Source organism: Rutidosis leptorrhynchoides, chromosome 9, assembly GCF_046630445.1.
Source record: "Rutidosis leptorrhynchoides isolate AG116_Rl617_1_P2 chromosome 9, CSIRO_AGI_Rlap_v1, whole genome shotgun sequence".
Lineage (NCBI taxonomy): Eukaryota > Viridiplantae > Streptophyta > Magnoliopsida > Asterales > Asteraceae > Rutidosis > Rutidosis leptorrhynchoides.
In genome coordinates, this window is record NC_092341.1 from 264,071,839 (window position 1) to 264,087,911 (window position 16,073).

Genomic DNA, 16,073 nt, shown 5'->3' on the forward strand with positions numbered 1-16,073 from the left:
AATTATGAATCGTGAAACCAAACTTTAAAACAACTTAAAATCCCGACCGTCAAAGTTCGTTGGAATGCCAAAGGAAGTACCTTCACTCATTCGTAGAATTGGCAATGCAAGATTTTGAGGAAGAAACAACGACTACTACTTCCAACTAAATTTGGGGACGAAATTTCTTTTAAGGTGTAGGTAATGTAACATCCTGCCTTTTTTCGTTAAATTTATTTTAACACCGTCTTTTTTTTAGATAATATCTTTCGTTATCTAAATTCGTACCTTCCGTTAACTAACGTTCTTAATATTCCCGTTATTGGATTATAACATCTCCCGTTTACTCTCATGTGTTTAAAATAATTTATTCGGTTAATTCACGCACCCACTTTCAAACTCGAGGGACTAAAGTTGCCAAGTGGGTAAACTAGTTGACTAGGTCAACTAGTCAACCCACCACCACCACCACTCATTCATTCAATATCATCTCTCTTTCTCTACTACTTCCATTTTTACTCTCAAACACCTAATTCGCTAATTCATCATCTAAATCCAATCTAGCAATCAAACATTAAAACAAATTACATATTTGTGATCCTTGTATCATCCTCTTCAATTTGGTACCAATTTCATAGCTTGAGGTAAGCTTTTCAAAATCTCTAATTTTTATAAATTAGACCTTTAGACTTGAAATGGTGTTAATTAGTGTCTATGGCTCATTGTGATGTCATGTATGTAATTTGTATGCTCGATCTTATTATTTGGTGTAACTAGCATGAACACTTGAAATGGGTTAGTTTAATCTTTGATTTTGATTGATTAAATGTTGTTAGATGTTAAACCTATTGTGTTAAATGTGTTACTAGCTTCATTAGCTTCAATTTGATATGTTGGTTGGCTTGGTAAGATCTCATTAACATGATTATTGATTTCATGATTCTTGGTTAGGGTTTGATATATTTTAAAATGAACTTTCGATGCATTAAAAGCTTTGCAATGTTGTTGGTAAGTGTTTAGTTGTATTGTATGCATAATTACCTACAAAACGACATATTATATGTGTGTAGTAAGTTCCCGAATCATGAAATGCTTTTTACGAACTTGAAACTTTGATAATGGACTTTTAACGATCATTCGACGAGGATTTTGTTGTTGTAAATGATGAAATTGTTTGATGAAATGTGCTTAGTTGTATTCCTCATTAAAATACCTTTCCAACGATGTATGATATGCATTTTAAGTATTTGCGGTTCAAAATTTGTGTTTGTTTGAGTTTTGGTTCGAGACTTGTGAAATTTCAACATTTCAGCAACCCAGGTGTTTTGGATGCCGTCCCACCCTTTGGACGCCGTCCAGTCCTTCATTGTTGGATGTCGTCCAACAATTTTGGACGCCATCCAAATGAACTGCAGATTTCTGCTTTCCTTGGTCGTTTACCGTTTAATTCTAACTATGTTACGCACCTCCGATTAACATGAAACTTGTCCAACATGTTCATATATGATTACTAATTGAAGAAAAATTGTCGGATACCCGACCTGACCCGTTGACTTTGACTTTGACCAAGTTTTATTTTTAGTCAAACTTGACCAAACACTTATGCAATCGTTTTAACATGCTTTTACACTTATATCTTGCATGAAACTTGACAACTTGATTCACATGCTTTATTAATCGAGTCGTAACGAGCTATAGGACTAATTGAACACATTTCACCTGACCTTGTGTCGTAACCCGTATTTGATACAACTTATTTGTTTAGGTCAAGGCTAAGCAACTTTCATTTGCACAACGTTTAATTTCAAGTACTTTGGCATGCAACTACGGTGAGATCATAGTCCCACCTTTTCAACAACTTTTATTCTTTTAATCATGGACTGAGAAACATATACTTTGTTTACATTTTGTACTACTTACTTTTATATTTTGAACACAAGTACGGAAAACAAACATTCCACGTGCGAGTTAGAACAGAAATTCTCAATTCGATTATCATTAGTTACACTTGCCGAGTGTAAGCGAGAACTTATATTGTGTGGCCATACGGGTTTGACAAACCCTCATTCGGACGGTTCGCTACCTTTATGCGGATGAAATATATTTTTGAGAAACAGTGTAGGTTCTAACACTATGTGTATGGGGTAAAAGAAACGTTAAGCCTTGATAATTGGGTGCTCGCGAATAACAACTTTTGGAATGCAAACGATTTGGATAATCAACTTTATGGAAATACAAAATCTTGTGGTTCAAAAACAACGTTTACATATACACCTATGATTTCACCAACGTTTTTCGTTGACAGTTTTCTATATGTTTCTCAGGTTCATACTTGGCTACTTGATGCATGCTTCCGCACACTTTGATTACTTGCTTGGAGTCAAGCATACATGCATACGCTAGTGTTAGCACTTTTGGATTCAAACTTAAAGTTTACATGCATAAGCTATTGATAGCATTATTGATTTTCAACTTAATTTATGTCGCAAGTTATTTCATTTATACTTATTAACTTTTGTAAACAAAAATTTGTTGTCGTACCATTTGGTAGCATAAAACTTTGCAAGTCATACACGTTTCAAATGAATGCGACATAATTTTGGTCAAACGCGTCTCATTTAGGGACTATGACCATGTAACGGGACCTAAGTTAACGGCGCCGTCAATGGCGATTTTGACGGGTCGTTACATTTTGGCGGGAAAACCCTTGAAGAAAAATCTGATAAGATGCACCATGCGTAATGTTATTCCTGAATGTTATTATTCGAGCATTTGTTTTTCATCATATGTGAAGGTTTTATCAAGATTTAGCCCGATTTAGAGTTTGCGGTTTAGGGTTTTTGGTTTAGTCCCAAAACCCAAAACCCTAAGCCTTAAACCCTAAAACCCTAAACTCTAAACCGTTTGTGTTAAAAATTCAATCTAAACCCTAATTTTTAACCCCTACATTCTAAACCCTAATTTCTATATCCTAAATTTTAAACCCTAAAAAAAACTCAGAAGGAAAACATTCATTGCAATGAAAGTTATCATTTATTTTTTGAGCGTTTTCCCGAAAAAATAATAACATTCATCACAACTGTCTCATTTAAATGTTCATATTTTCATGTAATCTTAATGCCTGAAAAAAATTTCAAAAAAAAAAAAACGAACAAAAATTACTTCCCTCACTTCCCCCAAAAAAGTGCTTCCCTCTTGATTATATATATATATATATATATATATATATATATATATATATATATATATATATATATATATATATATAGTGGTATGATCAAGGGGGAAGTAATCAATCGAGGGGAAGCGTGGGGAAGCAAAAGTTTTTTTTTCCTTCTTTGAAAAAACTTGTTCACGAACATTGTAGATTGGATGAAAATATGAACATTTAATAAAGACACTCTATGATAAAGGTTTTTATTTTGGCGGGAAAACGCTATAAGAATCAATATATAACAATCATCGTGTTTTTCGAGCATATTTTGAGGTTTTGGATATTAGAGTTTAGATATTAGAGTTTAGGTATTAGATTTTAGATATTAGGGTTTAGAAATTTAGGGTTTAAGGTTTAGAAATTTAGAGTTTAGATTTAGAATTTAGATTGAGTTTTTAACACAAACGGTTTAAAGTTTAAGGTTTAGGGTTTAGGGACTAAACCCAAAACACTATACCCTAAACCTAAACCCTAAACTCTAAATGGGCTAAATTTTGACAAAAAGTACTTCACAAAACATGAAAAAAAACGTTAACATTTGATGTGTGCGAGGTGGTGTATAAAATAGTTATATTTTTACAAGGAAATACTATTAAATACGATACAATTTTACACAAGTGATTTATTTATTTATAGAGTGGATATACCTAAACCTTGCTACAACACATATAGGCAGTGTACCTAATCGTTCAGTAGTGTAGTTTTTAGTAAGTCCGGTTCGTTCCACAGGGAGACTTAAACTAGCTCAACGCTATATTAGTTTTAACTTATAATTGTAAAAATACAAAAATATATATAAGTAGTATTATTATTATAAAGGGGGTTTTTACCGTTTAATGACCGGTTTGTCGATTTTAAAACTTAAGTCGCAGTTAAAACCTAATGTAAAATATTGAAAATAAATATAACTTAATTTAAAGCGTAAAGTAAATAACGATGATGAAATTGCGATAAATAAAAGTGCGATAAAATAAAATTGCGATAATTAAAGAGTACGATAATTAAAAATACAATTAAATAAAATGACAATAAATAAAAGTGCGATAATTAAAAGTGCAATTAAATATGAAATATATAAATTATGCTTATTTAAACTTCCGTAATCATGATGTTTGACGTGTTGATTTTAGTTTATTCCCATGGGTTAATTGTCCTTTGTCCTGGATTATTTGATATGTCCATATGGATTTGTCCATAATAGTCCATCAGTCATAATCATAAAGTGCGAGAGTCTTCGTCAAATTATTCTTATTCTCGAAGTCAAATATTCCAACTAATTGGGGATTCGAATTGTAACAAGGTCTTAATATTTTATTTAATGAATACACCAGGTTATCGACTGCGTGTAGTCCAAGGTTTTACTACTTTGTTAACAATTACACCAATTACCCTTGAATGTAATCCACTCCTGTTTCAACAAGTCTATTAACTATTAATCCAGTTCCGTGTCCGGTAAAATGAACAATTATTGGTATTTATAGATATCCCGCCCACCGTACCCAGTCAAGCGTATGTGGTTATATATAAATATGTCAAATTATAAGTCTATATATTAAATTAACGAGGTGTCATTTAGTTAATATAAAGCCCATTAATAGCCCATAGTCTAATTTCTACAAGTGTCGTTCTTTTATCTAAACCCCAATTATGGTCCAAAGCCCAATTACCCAATTTTAATATTTAGCCCAACATCACGATTACTTCGGCATTAAATAAGCATAATAATTTAGCTACGAGACATTAAATTAAAAAGGTTGAACATAACTTACAATGATTAAAAATAGCGTAGCGTTACACGGAAAGAATTTCGACTTACACCCTTACAACATTCGCTAACATACCCTTATTATTAGAATTAAAATTAAAATTAAAATTAAAATTAATATATATATATATATATATATATATATATATATATATATATATATATATATATATATATATATATATATATATATATATATATATATATACGTATGAGAGAAAGGAAAGAAAAAGATGTATATATTTGCTCAAAAACTGCGAAATTTATAGATGTGGCATGTCACCTACTGCCATGCGATCGCATGGAAAATGTGCTTCCAGGCCATGCGATCGCATGGCCACTTTTTCCAGCTCACAAGAGTTTGTTTCTTTCTTTGCCGACGTTTATAATATATAATATAATATATATATATTAATTTTAAGAATTAATTATATATTATATTATATTCATGTGCATAGTTGACTCATAATTTTAGTCCGTTGCGTCGAGCGTTGAGAGTTGACTTTGGTCCCGGTTTCGGATTTTCGAACGTCCTTGCGTATAATTTAATATCTTGTACTTTGCATTTCGCATCTTGTACTCTTGTAATTTTGAGACGTTTCTTATCAATAATTGGAACCAATTTGATTGTACTTTGTACTTTTGAGCTTTTTGGTCATTTGCGTCTTCAATTCATCGAATCTGTCTTTTGTCTTCACCTTTTATTATTTAAACGAATATCACTTGTAAATAGAACAATTGCAACTAAAAGCTTGTCTTTCTTGAGGGATAATGCTATGAAATATATGTTCGTTTTTAGCATTATCAAATATTTCCACACTTGAGCGTTGCTTGTCCTCAAGCAATATAGTCTTGAAATAAAATACTAGAATCACTTCTTTATTCTTCACACTTTGTACATCAGTGATTTTTATACGGCGGTATGAGCAATGGTAGTAACGATGTGGTTTATAGTCCCACATGACTATAAAAATTTAGATCCTTAAGGAAATTGGATCTTTATGAAAACATTTGATCTTTTGAAAATTAAATCTAGTTTTTACCCTAGATAAGTTTTCCGAAATATCCCTTCACCGGTGTTTGCAAATTATTTTTGTGAGTTTTGTGGGTTTCAGATTTGAAAATTTTAGCTCAAAACTTGCGGTTTTGTGTCACCCACTTGCTAACCTTGTATTAGGAAAGAAACACGTCCAGTATACTTGCTCCGTATAAAACCTTTCGGTAAACTACCGTCCGGTTGTAAAGGAAAGCGTTGAACAAGCAACTGTTAAGGCAATGTCCCCTGACATGCTTTTAATTATGGTCTATAATGTGTCGGATGCAATTACTATCCTTGGTGGGAGCAATAGTAAAGCTCACCCTTATAATTTTTTGGTTTGGCACAAGGTTCTGTCTTCGACCATACTATGCAACCACCGTTCTTATGGTTGACACCCGATTTGGTTCAGGTGACCTAATGAACTCCAGGTGAATTCCTAGGATTTTACGTTCAATGGTAATGAACGCATTAAAAATGGGTTTTTTCAGAAAACAAATCGGTTTGTAATTTTGATCAAAATATTTTCTCGTTCAAGCTCGAGTTTAGATATCATCGAATTCCATGAGTTTGTAATTCTCAATCTTTAAGGTCAATCTCTAGGATTGAGTAATATCAGGCTTAAAAGCTGATTTTTGATCTTTTAAGGAGATTATCCTTTTCTGGGGGTCTGATTCATTAGTCTTATCAAGCTAATTTGCATGGCGTCCTCCCCATTTTACGAGACAGATCCTCTCATGGTTAGGATAAGTCTGACTACTTGGCGACCCTATTTGATGCTGAGGTCCGTGGATTTCCAGCTGATTTTCGAGAAAACTTTTCAAGGTTTTTCGTAGACTCTACAACTGGTCTGGACGACAAATTCCTGACCTAAATCAAGAAGAATGTGTCTTTTTCGGAAGACTTTACTTCCTTTTAATGATGGAATTGATTCATCGTGTAGATCCATCTTTCTTTCAAATATCTTACAATTTACCGGGTAAAACGGTTAATTTTGTCCAAAACAAAAGTATCTTCAATTATTTGTACAAAAATATGTGATATATGTTTTTAAATAACTTGATAAATTTTTCCCACACTTGGCTTTTATTTCCCTTTCTTTGCCTTTTTATTGTCCTCTATTCCATTGTAAATGAATTCTAACATTTTGGGTTGTTTCTCAATTTATGTCCTTTCCGAGGTAACAATAATTTCGGTGTTAACACCTAGTTTTATCGTTCATAAATATGTATAAACATGATTTTGAGTTCATTTAATTGAAAATTTTAAAATTTTTTACTAGAATTGGTAGTCAGTATATAAGACTAGGGCTGTTCTTTATTATCAGAGAGCACTAGATTCTAATACAACTACTGCGTTACTAGTATTTTTAATGGTAACCAAGTGTATAAGTTAAAAAATTTTAAAATTCGAAAGAATTTAACCCCTTCCCACACTTAAGATCTTGCAATGCCCTCACTTGCAAGAAATCAGTAACAATTTAAATTATTGAGGGTGATTAGCGTAGAAAAATGATTAAATTTTACCAAAGTTTCCAAACATATTCGTGTTTGATTGTTGAATGATAAATGGTGCACATCATTTGTTCATTCCGTCTTGTTGTTACATCACATTTATTTTTCGTTTTGTCGTCAAAAGTACTAGCTTTTGCTGAACTTAATGCCAGTCTTTAAAAATGTGCTGTTTTACCCTGTTGTGTACAATTGACAATATACATACATACAAATATAAACATGCATGGTAATTTGAAATGAGACTTAAAATCCCACTTTCAAATCAAATATGAAATATTAGTACCAAATAATAAAAATATTAAACAATACATAAAAGTATGAAAATATAATGTGTTTAAACATAAATAAATAGAAATAATAAAAAGATGAAAATCATAGAAATCACCAACAGAAACTATGTCAATCTGGATAGGGGTTCCAGTTCATGTCGTCGTCCGAGTTCCATGGTTGGTGATAGGTGTACTGGTAGGCCTGGTTAGGGTCGTAGAGAGTATATGGTGGTCTCATCTCGGGCTGGTGTGGAGGATAGTAAGCGGGTCGGGTCGAAACGTAGTGATCCTGAGGTGACAGCCAGCTCATAATCTGTCGCTGATGATAGTCCCATCTATCATGCTATCGTTGCCTGGAATGCTCGTAATCATTCCGGGCTTGCCACTGCTCCATCCGACTAAATCTCTCTCCGTTTGTCATATCTACCTCATCTACACGCTGGTAGACGTCAGTCATAGCCTCCCTAATGACATCCCTAATGTCATCCGCTTCCTCCATTTCCTCATCTGAAACTCTCTCTACCTTAGGATGACTACCTTCATAGGGTACTGCCTGGTTGCGTCTGCTCTTCAATACCTTAGCACCCTGATAGACCTTCAATCCTAAAGGCTCAACCTGTTCCCTACATACCATAAGTGGACCCCCTTGGTCCCTATCTACACCCAAATACTCTCCAATGAGAGTAACAAAAATACCTCCTCCTATAATCCCCCCTTCCTGTATTCCTTCCACCATCTTAGACAAATAAAAACCAACACAGTAAGGGATATTAACAAAGCTTCTTGGGTCTTGAATACACTTTAGGTAAAATAAATCATGTAAGGTCATTTTCTCCTTGTTGTGACCTCTCTGTGTAATCGAGTTAGCCAGAAATCTATGAATTATACGAAGCTTGGCTTTGTTAATATGTAAGTAGGAGTGTTTTCCTCCCAGTGTAAAAACATTATAGTTTGACATACGCCTCCAGACGGCGTTCGCGTCAAAATTCTTATCTACCCTTTCACCACGATAAATCAAATTCATACAATTGGGTAGTAGCAATTCACTAGGAGTGTAAATCTGTAATGCCCTGGCCATGTCCAGCATGGACATCATGTACATCCTACGGCCAAGTATAAACCTAAGAAAACTTCTATCATCTAATCTATCTACATCTACATTTAACGCTATAGTACTCATTAGCTCAACACACCATTCCTTATATACAGGTCTACGAATGGTGAATAGACGTTCCCAATCGGTAAAAGAAGAACTTCCATACCTTTGAATCAGATGCTCCCTAACTGAGTTAGCTAGTTGGACCCTTTCCAAAGGATCCCAATCGATTACTCTTGGCACTTCTACATTTTTCGGTATTAGTTTGAATTTATTACTTTGATATGCCGGGTAATCCCTCCAGCTTCTATCGAATCTTAGATTAGGATGCAACGTGTATTCAGGAATCGTTGGGTATTCTACTGGTGGATGTATCGGAAATACTATGAAGGCATCAACAAATTGTAGCAGATCATAATAAGGTACGTGTTGATCAGGTTGTTGTTGTGGTTCCTGTTGTTGCTCCGGTTCAGGCTCGTATTGCATTTCTGGTTCAGGTTCTGGAGCAGGTCGTCTAGATGATGATGATGAACCTCCAGTTTCAGTATTAGTAAATCTCTACAAAACACATTAAACACAAAATTTGTGCATCCAAATATACATCAGTGTTAGCAAAATAACAACTTAAAACAATTACAATAACATGTTAAATCAAAATTAAACTTATACACATTTTCATAATTTTAACAATTCTACACTTTTTCAAATAAGCATATATGAAAATGTATACAAAGTTCATAAGCATTTAACTCAAATAACATGTCAAAATAGTCATTACTAGCAATTAAACAAGTCTCAAATGGCAATCATATCAAATTAATCAAGTTCATGAATTTTGAACCTAAAAAGTCCACTTTAATTCTCAAAAATCATGTTTAGGATCAAAGTTTGGATCATTTAGCTACCTAAACATGTACATTACTTAATTTAGCAACAATTCATGACAAAAATCGGCCATAACCTGTTTATATCAAAAAGCCCCAAATTGCTCAAGAACACAAACCCTAGATTCCTAAAAATTTTGAAGTTTTTGGCTTCAAATCATGTTAAATAGCATCAATCTAGGTTATACATGCATAAAATACTAACAATTTAACTCTAATTACACTAGAAATTAACAAAATCAAATTAGGTAAATTATAGCTCAAGAACACTAAAAATCCAATTTAAAGAGGTTTAGGAGTGAAATTTTTACCCTTTTTGATAAACTCCTTATCAAATTCATGTTTAGAGCGGATTGTAGCAAGAAATTTGGTGAATTTTGGTGTTAAAATGATGGATTTAATGGTGTTTGTGTGTGTATGTTCGTATGTGTGTATGTGTGAAAGTGGAGACAGAGAGCAGCTCGCTGCCAGTTTTGTTTCTGGCCTGATTTCCAGCCTCATGCGATAGCATGAGGTTGCAGTGCAAACCCCATGCGATCGCATGGGTCTGCTATTTTTTTTTTTTAATAAAAACCTTACACTTTTTAAAACATATAATTAAATTAAATTTTAAAAATTTGTTTCTTTTTAGAATGAGGGCGTTTCGGAGCGATGTCCTAGTCCGTCCCTCGATAAAATTTTAAAATTTGTCAATTCAAAGCGCGGTTTTAAAAGTAAAGTTTTTTGGGTTTTTTAATGTTTTTAGCATACTTTAATTCAATAAGATTAAAAATAATGATAATAAAAGTTCTCGTCCCTCCCTTGGGTAGAGCAATTTCGGTTCAACGACCTAGTTTTCAACTCACGACGAATTTTAAAAATCAAATTTTTAACTTAACGAAATAAAGTAAATTTTTGTTTTTAAATTCACACCAAACTTTAATTTAAAATGCATAAAATTAAAAATTCATATTAAAATTAAAAATTCACACCAAATTCATATTATATTTTTGTTTTTATACATACAAACTTATATTAAAAATATTAATTTTTTTAAATATTTACAAACTTAAATATATTGATTTTAAAAAAATTTACAATATTGATTTAATATTAATTTAAAAAAACATAGTAAAAGTAAAAATTAAAAATCTTTTTGGTATTTTATCCCACTTTAATCAATCAAATATTATCAAAAATATACGCCCCTCTTTTCGGTAAAGTAATTTCGGTTCCATAACCTAGTTTAACTCATGATGAATTTTTGAGATATTTTGGTTTGATTGATTAAAGATATTTATACCTTAAGAATAAACGGTAAATTTCGCAGTGATGTAATAAATTTTTGTATGATATCAATAATTTCGGTCACAAAACCTAATTTTATTGAATACCAATTTAATACTTTATAGCGAACGATTTAGCGTTTATTATCAAAATGTTAAAAACAATAAAATAAAAATAAAAACTGTACATACTTACCTGTGAGATAGAATTCTCAGTGACCTACTTTAGCCCACTCATAAGATAGTCAGACAAATTGGTTTTCCATAGCTACATAGGCATAACCTCGAGCATTCAACGATTTTTTTCGAAACATATGAACGGTCCATCTCTGCATAAAGTAACAAATTTGGTATTTGAATATGTTTGATTATTTGAACATTTACCTTCGTGTGACCATTTTCCGCATTTGTGACATCTTTCAAGGTGTCGTGCTCTTCTTTTCACTGCGGATTTTAATTTTCCTTTACCAAAATGTAACTTATTATTTTTGTTCCTGGATTCTTTTCTTACTCCATCCAATTTGCCTCTGATTAATGATACCAATTCACTTGGAAGGGTGTCATTATTCCGTTTAGTGATTAAAGCGTGTAGCATTAGACCATGGTTTAGTTCACATGAAGTCTTCATCTTGCAAAACCTAAAAAAATAAAAATTCAGAATGGGGGGAGAAGACTAGTTCTTTAGGGTCTGCTAGGGAAAGACCATTCGGATTCCATTCTCGAGAACTACACGAAAACATAATATCTAACTCTAACAGAAATACATATTATCCTTAAAAGACTTGATTCTCCCCACACTTAGTTAGCTGTGGTGTTGAAATTGTGATTAACTTCGTTGTCAACTTCCATCGGACTATCTATGTAATGTTTAACTCTGTGACCATTAACCTTAAATTCAATCCCATTTGAATTTATTAACTCTATTGTTCCATATGGGAAAACTCTTTTGACTATAAATGGTCCAGACCATCTTGATTTCAATTTTTCAGGAAATAGCTTGAATCGTGAATTAAAAAGAAGAACTCTATCTCCTTCTTTAAATTCTTTTGAACTTCTGATTCTTTTATCGTGCCATTTATTCGTTCTTTCTTTATAGATTAACAGTTTTTCTTATGCTTCATGTCTCAATTCTTCTAATTCGTTTAGTTGACTTAATCGTAGATGTCCAGCTTCATGTAAATCAAGAATACATGTCTTCAAAGCCCAAAATGCTTTGTGTTCAATTTCTACTGGAAGATGACATGCTTTTCCGTAAACGAGTTTAAAAGGTGTAGTTCCAATTGGAGTTTTGTAGGCTGTTCTAAAAGCCCAGAGTGCATCCTCCAATTTAATGGACCATTCCTTCGGATTTGATCCTACGGGTTTCTCTAGAATACGTTTTAAAGCTCGGTTGGTATTTTCAACTTGTCCATTTGTCTGTGGATGATAAGCAGTGGAGATTTTATGAGTTACTCCATATCTTTTGAGAACTTTCTCAAGTTGATTATTACAAAAATGAGTACCACGATCACTTATTAAAGCTTTCGGTGTTCTGAACCTTGCAAAAAGACGTTTTAAAAAGTTGACTACAACTCGTGCATCGTTAGTCGGGAGAGCTTGTGCTTCCACCCATTTAGATACATAATCAATGGCAACGAGAATATAGAGATTATTATGAGATTTTAGAAATGGACCCATAAAGTCAATACCCCAAATATCAAATACTTCACATACTTGAATGACATTTTGTGGCATTTCATCTCGTTGACTTATTTTTCCGGCCCTTTGACAAGCATCACAGGATTTGCAAAGAAGGTATGCGTCTTTGAAAATTGTAGGCCAATAGAATCCAGCATCGTAAACTTTTCTTGCTGTGAGCTGAGGCCCATAATGCCTTCCTGTTGGTCCTGTGTGACAATGGTTTAAGATTTGACTGGCTTCATTTCCGAATACACATCGGCGTATTATTCTATCGGGACAACTTTTAAACAAATGTGGATCTTCCCAGAAATATTGTTTTATATCACTAAAGAATTTCTTTCGTTTTTGGTACGATAATCCTTTTTCAAGGAATTCACATACTAAATAGTTTGCATAGTCTGCAAATCATGGAATTTTATTATAATCTATCTTCAATAGATATTCATCAGGAAAGTTGTCTTGTATGGCTGATTCATTTAGAACTTCTAATTCAGGATTTTCAAGACGAGAAAGATGATCAGCGGCGAGATTTTCTGCTCCCTTTTTGTCTCGGATTTCAATATCGAACTCTTGTAAAAGTAAGATCCAACGGATTAATCTTGGTTTAGCATCTTGTTTCGAAAATAGGTATCTAAGAGCAGAATGGTCGGTATAGACCACCGTTTTAGCTAGAACGAGATATGAACGAAATTTGTCAAAAGCAAAGACAATAGCAAGGAGTTCTTTTTCGATAGTTATGTAATTCGTTTGTGCTCCTTGTAATGTCTTACTAGCATAATAAATAGGTTGAAATCGTTTTTCAATCCTTTGTCCTAAAACGGCTCCCATTGCAAAATCACTTGCATCGCACATAAGTTCAAACGGTAGATTCCAATTTGGAGTTATCATGATCGGAGCATTAGTGAGTTTTTCTTTAAGAATATAAAAAGATTTGATGCATTCATCTGAAAAGATAAATGGAGCATCCTTTTCTAGGAGTTTATTCATAGGAGTGGCAATTTTAGAAAAATCTTTTATGAAACGTCGGTAAAAACCGGCATGCCCTAGAAAACTCCTAACTCCTCTAACATTGGTGGGATGTGGAAGTTTAGCAATTACATATACTTTAGCTCTATCCACTTCAATTCTTTCTTTTGAAATTTTATGACCAATAACGATGCCTTCTTTAACCATGAAATGGCATTTCTCCCAATTAAGTACTAGATTTGATTATTCGCATCTAATAAGCATTCGTTCAAGATTAACTAGACATGATTCAAATGTATCACCAAAGACTGAAAAGTCATCCATGAAAACTTCCATGCATTCTTCTATCATATCGTGAAAAATCGCCATCATGCACCTTTGAAAGGTTGCAGGGGCGTTGCAAAGTCCAAATGGCATGCGTTTGTAAGCAAAAGTACCATAAGGGCACATGAATGTGGTTTTCTCTTGGTCCTCGGGTGCTATTGGAATTTGAAAATATCCGGAAAAACCGTCAAGAAAACAATAGTAACTATTTTCGGCTAATCTTTCCAACATTTGATCAATGAAAGGTAAGGGAAAGTGATCTTTTCTGGTGGCATCATTTAATTTTCTATAATCAATACAAACACGCCATCCTGTTACAGTCCTAGTAGGAATAAGCTCATTTTTCTCATTTTTGATGACAGTCATGCCACCCTTCTTAGGTACGCATTGAACTGGGCTTACCCATGGACTATCAGAGATTAGATAAATTAAACCTGCATCAAGCAGTTTAATAATTTCTTTCTTAACAACATCTTGCATATTAGGATTTAGTCTTCGTTGGTGTTGCACATACGTTTTATGACCTTCTTCCATAAGGATTTTATGTGTGCAATACGAAGGACTTATTCCTTTAATATCATGAATTTTCCATGCAATAGCTGGTTTATGAGCTTTTAACACAGAAATGAGCTGAGATTTTTCATTTTCAGTAAGAGAAGACGATATTATTACAGGTAATTCAGATTCACCATGTAAATAAGCATATTCCAAATGGTTTGGAAGTGGCTTTAACTCTAATGTCGGTGGTTCTTCTATCGATGATTTATATCGATATCTGTCTTCTTCTTTTAGCATTTGAATTTCTTCTGTTGTTGGTTCATATCCATTAGCCATAAGTGTAGCTAATATTTCAGTTTCATCAATTGGTTCAGTTCCTTCTCCTAAAGAACATTCTCCTGTTCCTTGTAATTCTGGAAATTCTTCTAACAATTCTGCATGTGAATCTATAGTTTGAATATAATAACATGTATCATCTGCAGATTGCGGTTGTTGCATGGCTCTATCAATAGAAAAGGTAACACTCTCGTCCTCTATACTTAGGGTCAGTTTCTTACCAAACACGTCTATTATTACTTTAGCCGTGTTTAAGAATGGTCTTCCCAATATGAGTGGAACTCGAGAATCTTCTTCCATATCCAGAATAACAAAATCTACTGGAAATACTAAAGTACCAACTTTAACTAGCATGTTTTCCATTATCCCTCTAGGATATTTTACTGATCGATCGGCTAGTTGTATACTTATTCGTGTTGGTTTCAATTCTCCAAGGTCTAGTTTAGCGTATAGCGAATATGGCATTAAATTTATACTAGCACCTAAGTCTGCCAATGCTTCTATTGAACTAAGACTACCCAGAAAACATGGAATTGTGAAACTTCCTGGATCTGAAAATTTTTCTGGTATCTTATTTAATAGCACTGCAGAATAATTAGCATTCATAGTAACAGCCGAGAGTTCTTCCATTTTCATTCTATTTGTGATCAGATCTTTCAAGAATTTAGCATATCTAGGCATTCCTGAAATTACATCAATGAAAGAAAGATTGACATTTATTTGTTTAAACATATCCAAGAATTTGGATTGCTCGGCTTCAAGTCTCTCTTTTCTCATTTTACTTGGGTAAGGAAGTGGTGGTTGGTATGGTTTAACATAAGGTTTAGCCTTAACTGTGTTATCTTCATTAACCTTTTCAACTACCGGTTCTTTTTCCTTATCTTGCTCAGGTTGTGGTTTTTGTGGAGTAGGAATAGCTTCATCAGAGATTACATGCATTTCAGGTGGTTTAAGTGTAATACCACTTCTTGTGGTAATGGCTTTAGCTGTTTCATTCCGGGGGTTAGCATTTGTATCACTAGGTAGACTTCCCGGTTTTCTTTCACCTATTAACCTTGCTAGGTTACTTACTTCTTGTTCCAGATTTTGAATAGAAGCTTGTTGATTTCTAAATGCTTGAGCATTTTGTTCATTGGTTTGTTTCTGAGATGTGAAAAACTGAGTTTGAGATTCAACTAGCTTCGATATCATGTCTTCTAAATTTGGCTTTTTATCATCCGTTTGTGGTGGTTTGTTTTGAAAAATAG